This window comes from Castor canadensis, chromosome 3 (genome assembly GCF_047511655.1).
Source record: "Castor canadensis chromosome 3, mCasCan1.hap1v2, whole genome shotgun sequence".
NCBI classification, from domain to species: Eukaryota; Metazoa; Chordata; class Mammalia; order Rodentia; family Castoridae; genus Castor; species Castor canadensis.
The window spans coordinates 40,073,630-40,082,764 of NC_133388.1; the positions used below are offsets into that span (position 1 = coordinate 40,073,630).

The 9,135-nt window shown below is 41.1% G+C and overlaps 1 long non-coding RNA gene across 1 annotated transcript in view; it reads right to left on the reverse strand.

The window, feature by feature from the left end:
* The window catches only part of LOC141421550 (uncharacterized), a 42,910-nt gene extending 36,039 nt beyond the window's left edge, over positions 1-6,871 (reverse strand). The window contains exon 1 of the long non-coding RNA XR_012446134.1: positions 6,757-6,871. This is a non-coding gene — a long non-coding RNA (uncharacterized lncRNA). The remainder of the gene's footprint in view (positions 1-6,756) is intronic.
* Positions 6,872-9,135: the final 2,264 nt, after the last annotated feature.

The following is a 9,135-nucleotide window of genomic DNA, read 5'->3' on the forward strand; positions in this document are numbered from 1 at the left end:
CTCGGGGTATACCATAGGAAAAGGTCATGGGACCCTAGGCTCCCTAGCTTCCTCTTTCGAGATTTGATCTCTTCCACCCACACATGCTCCCAGTGCTGTGGCCTGACAAATTAGGCTCTTCCCAAAGGCCAAATCGATGGAGCCAACCAGATCTTGGACTTTGAGCATCCAGAACTGTGAGTTAAATAAACCTCTTTTCTTCTATTTTATTACAGAAATGCAAAACTGACTAATATATACAGAAGAGAGTGGATTTAACCAAGATTTATAGCAAAATTATAAATTATTAAAAAAAAGGCTTCCCTCTTTTATTCATGAACTGAAGCCAGAAATTTAGGGGAAATGACCCTTAGATGACACAAAAAGGTGATAAGTGGCATCAGGTATGCTTAGAACTATGGGGTATTCTGAGCATGAGTAATTTATTAATGAAGACCTCAAGTGGATTTCACAATTCCCCCTCCACTGCTGTTCTGTCTAAATTCCATTCTCTAACTCTTCTGTTCTCATAAAGGTGTCATAGCAGATTCATCAATGGAAGGGCCATGTCCACACTCAGCAAAGGCAGTCCTGAGAGAAAAGTTAATAGCCATGAGTGCATATATTAAAAAGACTGAAAGATCCCAAATCAGTGACCTAATGATATATCTCAAACTCCTAGAAAAACAAGAACAAGCAAATATCAAAACAAAGAGTAGGAGAGAAATAATAAAAATAAGAGCTGAAATCAACGAAATAGAAACCAAAAAAACCATACAAAGATTTAATGAAACAAAAAGTTGGTTCTTTGAAAAAATAAACAAGATTGACAGACCCCTGGCAAACCTAACTAAAATGAGGAGAGAAAAAACCCAAATTAGTAGAATCAGGAATGCAAAAGGGGAGATAGCAACAAACACCATGGAAGTCCAGGAAATCATCAGAGACTACTTCAAGAACCTATATTCAAATAAATTTGAAAATCTTAAAGAAATGGACAGATTTCTAGATACATATGATCATCCAAAACTGAACCAAGAGGAAATTAATCACCTGAATAGACCTATAACACAAAATGAAATTGAAGCAGCAATCAAGAGTCTCCCCAAAAAGAAAAGTCCAGGACCTGATGGATTCTCTCCTGAATTCTATCAGACCTTTAAAGAAGAACTGATACCAACCCTCCTTAAACTGTTCCATGAAATAGAAAGGGAAGGAAAACTGCCGAACACATTTTATGAAGCCAGTATTACACTTATCCCAAAACCAGACAAAGACACCTCCAAAAAGGAGAACTATAGGCCAATCTGCTTAATGAACATTGATGCAAAAATCCTCAACAAAGTAATGGCCAACCGAATTCAACAACACATCAAAAAGGTTATTAACCATGACCAAGTAGGCTTCATCCCAGGAATGCAGGTGTGGTTCAACATATGAAAATCAATAAATGTAATAAACCACATTAACAGAAGCAAAGACAAAATCAACTTGATCATCTCAATAGATGCAGAAAAAGTCTTTGATAAGATCCAACACCATTTCATGATAAAAGCTCTAAGAAAACTAGGAATAGAAGGAAAGTACCTCAACATTATAAAAGCTATATATGACAAACCTACAGCCAGCATTATACTTAACGGAGAAAAGCTGAAACCATTCCCTCTAAAATCAGGAACCAGACAAGGATGCCCACTATCTCCACTCCTATTCAACATAGTACTGGAATTCCTAGCCAGAGCAATTAGGCAAGAAGAAGGAACAAAAGGAATACAAATAGGTAAAGAAACTCTCAAAATATCCCTATTTGCAGACGACATGATCCTATACCTTAAAGAATGAAAAAACTCAACTCAGAAGCTCCTAGACACCATCAATAGCTACAGTGAGGTGGCAGGATTTAAAATCAACATAGAAAAATCATTAGCATTTCTATACACTAATAATGAACAAACTGAAAAAGAATATATCAAAACAATTCCATTTACAATAGCCTCAAAAAAAATCAAATACCTAGGTGTAAACCTAACAAAAGATGTGAAAGACCTCTACAAGGAAAACTATACACTTCTGAAGAAAGAGATTGAGGAAGACTATAGAAAGTGGAGAGATCTCCCATGCTCATGGATTGCTAGAATCAACATAGTAAAAATGTCTATACTCCCAAAAGTAATCTACATGTTTAATGCAATTCCCATCAAAATTCCAATAGCATTCATTAAAGATATTAAAAAATCTACCGTTAAATTTATATGGAAACACAAGAGGCCACAAATAGCCAAGGCAATACTCAGTCAAAAGAACAATGCTGGAGGTGTCACGATACCTGACTTCAAACTATATTACAAAGCAATAACAATAAAAACAGTATGGTACTGGCACAAAAACATACATGAAGACCAGTGGAACAGAATAGAGGACCCAGATATGAAGCCACACCACTACAACCAACTTGTCTTTGACAAAGGCGCTAAAAATATATGATGGAGAAATAGCAGCCTCTTCAACAAAAACTGCTGGGAAAACTGGTTAGCAGTCTGCAAAAAACTGAAACTAGATCCATGTATATCACCCTATACAAATATTAACTCAAAATGGATCATGGATCTTAATATCAGACCACAAACTCTACAGTTGATACAGGAAAGCGTAGGAAATACTCTGGAGTTAGTAGGTATACGTAAGAACTTTCTCAATGGAACCCAGCAGCACAGCAACTAAGAGATAGCATAGATAAATGGGACTTCATAAAACTAAAAAGCTTCTGTTCATCAAAAGAAATGGTCTCTAAACTGAAGAGAATGCCCACAGAGTGGGAGAAAATATTTGCCAGCTACACATCAGACAAAGGACTGATAACCAGAATATATAGGGAACTTAAAAAACTAAATTCTCCCAAAATTTATGAACCAATAAAAAAATGGGCAAGTGAACTAAACAGAACTTTCTCAAAAGAAGAAATTCAAATGGCCAAAAAACACATGAAAAAATGCTCACCATCTCTAGCAATAAAGGAAATGCAAATTAAAACCACGCTAAGATTCCACCTCACCCCTGTTAGAATAGCCATCATTAGCAACCCCACTAACAACAGGTGTTGGCGAGGATGCGGGGAAAAAGGAACCCTCTTACACTACTGGTGGGAATGTAAACTAGTACAACCACTCTGGAAAACAATTTGGAGGCTACTTAAAAAGCTAGACATTGATCTACCATTTGATCCAGCAATACCACTCTTGGGGATATACCCAAAAGACTGTGACACAGGTTACTCCAGAGGCACCTGCACACTCATGTTTATTGCAGCACTATTCACAATAGCTAAGTTATGGAAACAGCCCAGATGCCCCAGCACTGACGAATGGATTAAGAAAATGTGGTATCTATACACAAAGGAATTCTATGCAGCCATGAAGAAGAACGAAATTTATCATTCGCTGGTAAATGGATGGAATTGGAGAACATCATTGTGAGTGAGGTTAACCTGGCCCAAAAGACCAAAAATCATATGTTCTCCCTCATATGTGGACATTAGATCAAGGGCAAACACAACAAGGGGTTTGGACTTTGATCGCATGATAAAGTGAGAGCACACAAGGGAGGTGTGAGGATAGGTAAAACACCTAAAAAACTAGATAGCATTTGTTGCCCTCAGTGCAGAGAAACTAAAGCAGATACCTTAAAAGCAACTGAGGCCAATAGGAGAAGGGGACCAGGAACTAGAGAAAAGTTTAGATCAAAAAGAATTAACCTAGAAGGTAACACACATGCACAGGAAATTAATGTGAGTGAACTCCCTGTGTAGCTATCCTTATCTCAACTAGCAAAAACCCTTGTTCCTTCCTATTATTGCTTATACTCTCTCTACAACAAAATTAGAGATAAGGGCAAAATAGTTTCTGCTGGGTAGTTAGGGGGTGGGGGGGAGAGGAGGGGAGGTGGTAAAGGAGGGGGCAGGGGGAAGGGGGGAGAAATGACCATTGTATGCATGTATGAATATGTGCATCGCCTTTGTGGAAAGCTTTCCTGGTCCCCTGCAATCTGTGTCTGAGCAGTGTGACACTGGGACATGCTTGTGGGCATGGTCAAGAATATTAATTTGTTATTGTGCACAGAATCTGAGGCATAGACGGACTCAATAAATATTTGTTGAATGCATGTATGAATAAATGAATAAGCCTGGAGCTCAGCAGGCCAAGTGGCCTGGATCTGATAAGCCTGGTCCCCCAGCTCACTGCATAACCAAGAAGTCCACAATGAAAGGCAAATTAAACTTGTTTTCCCACAAATCATATCACACACAAATAAAAAGTTGGAAAGGCATCTCTTGGGTGGCTCAGATCGGCTTTCCCAGAGGTGAGAAGTATAACTGTTTCTGTCAAAGTCACACAAATACCCCCTTAGTGGACTTCTTTGAGGCATCTATTGATCTTTAAGAAAAGTATAATTTACAAAAGAGCTGCTTCCAGCTTCTTGTCTTATTCCCTGAATTCCCTCCAAGTATTTCTGACTGTAATTTGAAGTTCAACTGTGTGTCAACTGATGATGGTCAACTCCCCAGCTCACCCACTGGCTCAGGGTGAGAAGCTATTTTCACAGCTACCTCTGGACAAGATGTTATCTCTGATAGACTGGAATAAAAAGTCTTCCAAGCAGCTCAGACCTTCCTGGCTGTGCTAGAGTGGAAACATCAATAAAGGTTAACCCCAACCTTGACTCAAGACCAAGGTCTCTGGCATCTCCTGTGGGTTCGGTCTGCTGAAGAGAAAAGTGGGTTTCAAAGTTATTTGAGGAGTAACAGAAATGTCAGAGTGTCAACTCTGTGGGTAGCATGAAATCGCATGTCTCTGGAATTGAAGAATGGAACACAATATCCTTTCAGAAACTTCCTCTCCCTTATGTTGGGAACTCTGAGAAGGTCACCATCAAAGTCCCAGTTTGCTGAAATGTAACTTTTCTGTTCTGAAATTGATTTTTTTGCTTACTCCCCACCCCCCACCTTGGTTGATAGCAAGATGTCTATAATATGACAATGAGGGCCCTCGACTAGCTGGGCAGGCTGTGGCAAATCCATTTCAGTGGAGCCTACAGCATGCTTGTGAAGTCCAGGTAGGAAGCTGTGTGAGAACATGCTTTATAAACTGCAAAACACTACACGAATAGGAGAGACTATGATGATAGGCCACCTATAAAGCACTAAGTTTTGAAGAACACTATGCAGAATATCATTTAATGCTACCTAATGTCTCATAAAGCACTTTATAACCTCCCAATGCTCTTGCAGTATCATTTTGAGCTTTGCCTGTTATGGTCACAGGCAGAGTTCTTAAGCTCAAATACACGGGGGACTAAAAAAAATTGAGGGCAGCTAGGCAGCTAGAAAATAGTAATTAGATATCACCACCAGATGGCACTATTGATGACTCTTCTATGCCATGATTAAAACAGAGCTGACATTTGAGGGGTCCAGGTCAAGATTACAAAAGGACACTTGTACACCATATGCTTAATTACTTAAAAGTTAAATCAATCTAAGACACAAAGTCAAAATATGTTTCCATGAAAACTACATCCTATGGTAAGGAACGGCCAGGTGCAAATTTAGAAATCTGGCATTCCTCAGAGTTGTAGGCAGAACAGGGTGGTTCAGAGAAGGTCTGGTGCAGCCTCCTAACTTCAGCTGTTCTGCACAGAAAGGACTTTGCATGCATGCTCCCTAAATACTCCATTCCTATCTCTGCACCCTCAGCCTTAGGCCACCCTCAGAAGTCAGACCAGAAGACAGGCCTCTGTGTGCTCTGGAACCTCAAGGTTGTTGGTCAGAGACTTGGGAAGCTCTGGGGATGCACAATGTGATCTAGAACAGGGTCACACTGACTTTTCTGTAACAGGTCAGACAGTCACCATTTGGGGGCTTTGTGAGCAATGCAGTCTTTGCCATAACTCTTCAACTTTGCCATTGTGTTATGAAAGCAATCATAGACAATACATAAGTGAATATGGTTGTGTTCCAATAAAGTTTTATGTACAAAAACTGGCAGTGGGAGAAATTTGATCTGTAGGCCATAGTTTTGTAGCCACCTAGTTCAGAATCTGGGCCTAGACTTGCCAAGTAAAATATAGGACTCAAGTTAGACTTGAGTTCCAAATAAGCTAAGTAATATTTTAGAGTAAGTGTGTCCTCAAATTTCATAGAGTGTACTTATACTAAAAAAAATTTTTAAAGAGTGGCTGTTTTGCTGAAGTTCAAATTGAACTGTGCATCAAACATTTTTAGTTGGTAAATCTGTCCACTTCAGCTTGGTGCAGAAGCTGTGGGCAGGACCATCCATTTGCCCTATGGACTCCTCACCCCTGTGGGAGGGCTAGAGCCAGAGGGAGACAAGAGCAGGGCCTCCAAGTCACAGGCCCTGGGTTAAGGCCATGCTTGCCCGGACAGGAGGACAGAACTTTTAAATGACAGTCTTTATATTCTAAAACAATAAATCCAATGTCTTTTTTTTTTAATTTAAGTAGCTGACTTTTGAATAATCGGGCATTTATTTATTCAACAAACATTTACTTACTGAGTTCCTACTATGTGCTAATGGGGGATGGGAAGAGACACACAGTACCTCCTCCAAAAAAATAATCTGGTCATCATAGGGTTTATGCAAGGGAGACATCACATCAATTCACATATTCACATAAAGAAGCAATTCCAAATTGGAAGAACTATGAAGGTAAGAACAATAATGGGGAGATAAATAAATCCAGAGGCCAGAGAAGACAGCCTACCTGATATAGCTACGAAGAAGCTCCAGCAGTTGCTGAGGGAAGACTGAGGGGAGAGGATTCCAGGTGGAAGGAACCTGAGCACAGACCCTGAGGCCTTACAGAGGCCAGGAGTGAGTAGGAGGAGGAGAAAATGAGAAAGGAGGGGCAGGAGCCAGCAGAGCAGGTCAGCCAGTCCTGCTCCTGCCAGCAGCTTACCAAATAACTGGAAGAGTTTTGAAGTTTCCTAATACATAGAAATGACAAATGTTTAAGGAGATGGAAATGCTAATTACTGATTTCATCATTACACGTTGTATACATGTGTCAAATTATCATATTGTACCCCATAAATATGTACAAATACTATGTGTCAATTTAAAAACATTATACATGCAGCAGGAAGCCCCCACAGAGTTTTAAAGAGGGAGAAAATCTGATCCAGTTCTCATTTCTAAAGCTTATGCTTGCTGATTCCTCCTGCAGAGCAGATGGAGCAAAAGGAAGAGCAAAGGGGACACTCACTGAAGAGCCACCTTGGTAGTTGTGGCAAGAGAGGGCATGTGGGGGCAGCTTTGAGAAACCTGTGTAAGTGCTGGGTGGGAAGGGCAGGATGAGAGAGAGGACAGGTCAAGACTGTTTCCTGGGCTTCTGGCTTTGCACAGATGAGTAAAAAGTAGAGAAGACAAGCCTTGAAGAGAAGATAGACATCTTCATTGTTGACCTGTAAAGTTGGAGATGCTGTTAATACCACTACTATACTTTGGATCTTATGCATTCCCCAGAGGTCCATGTGTTAAAGGACTGGTCCCCAGCTCATGGCGCTACTGCAATGTGGTGGAACCTCTAACAGGTGGGGCCTAGAGGGAGGAATGTAAGTCATTTGTGGCATGAATTCACAAGGGATTATTGTGGGACCTCAGCCTCTCTTCTTCCTTTCTCTTTGCTTCCAAACCACCCTGATGTGAGCAGTTTTTTCTACTGTACATCCCCACCCACCCCGTGTGCTGCCTTGCCACAGGCCCAAAAGCAATGAGGTCAGCCATGGACTGAAACCTCCAAAATTGAAGTCAGAATAAACCTTTCTTCTTTTTAAGTTGATTATCTTCAGTATTTTGGTGTAATAACAGAAAACTGACTAATTCAATTGCCAAGTGAACAGACCAAGTGAATGAGTACTTGCCTGCAGCTCAGAAGACAACTTAGAGCTAGGATTGAGCACTGTGGCAGTGAGTGGCCTATAGAAGACATTTATAGCCAGGAGAATGGGTGGGACCTTCTTGGTAAAATGAGAAAGGGGCCTGGGACAGAACTCTGAGGTAATTCAACAAAGGATCTTACTACTTGGGAGGATGAGATCAAGAGGATTGCAGTGCTAGGCCAGCCTGAGCAAAAAAAGTTTGTGAGATCCGATCTCAACAGGAAATTATTGGGGCATGGTGGCTCATGCCTTTCATCCCAATGACAGCCAGAAGCATAAATAGCAGGATTGTGATCCAGGCCCACCTGGGCAAAGAACAAGACCCCCATCTCCAAAACAACCAGAGCAGAAAGGGCTGGAGGTGTGGCTCAAGCAGTAGAGTGGCTTCCTAGCAAGTGTGAAGCCCTGTATTTAAACACTAGTACAGCAAAAAAACAAAACAACAACAACAAAAAAAAAAAAAAGAAGGGATGCACCCTAGAAGCCAAAAGAAGGAAATGTTTTCCTGTGTTCCATTTCTAATGTTTCCTTGAGAACTAGTGAGTCCCCTCCTCAGCACAGCCTCCCTTTCTCCACATTTTTGCTATATTTATGATGATAGAATGAAGAAGCAGAAGAGGGAAAGAGAAAACACCTATCAGCAGCTTTACCCAGTCATTCCCATAAGTGTTTACACATTTGCCATTGAGGGAGTAATAAAAAGATAAATGGAGGACTGGAAGTACAGCTTATGTAATGTGCTCAAGGCCCTAGGCTCCATCCACAGCATGAAGAAAGAAAAGAAGAGAGGGAAAGGGAAATGGAGGGAAGGGAAACAGAGGGGAGGGGAGGGGAAGGAAGAGAGGGGAGGAAAGGAGAGGAGAGGAGAGGAGGGAAAGACAGGAAGACAGAAAGGAAGGGAGGCAGGGAGGGAAAGAAAGATGGAGAGAGGGAGGGAGGGAGGAAGGAAGGAAGGAAGGAAGAGAAGGAAGGGAAGGAAGGAGGGAAGGGAAAAAGGAGGGGAGGAGAGGGGATGAATGGGTGACTTTTGAGTGATTAAAGATCTTCACTCTCCTTTTCAAAAGATTCCTTATGACTCTTTCAGAAGTTTCTTTGACAGACTGGCAACCAGTAAAGGAAGAGGCCCCTTGGGTATTCTTACATGCTTTGGCTCATCCCAGCCTAGTATGGCTGCCCTCCTGTTGGACGTGGTCAGGAGCCTG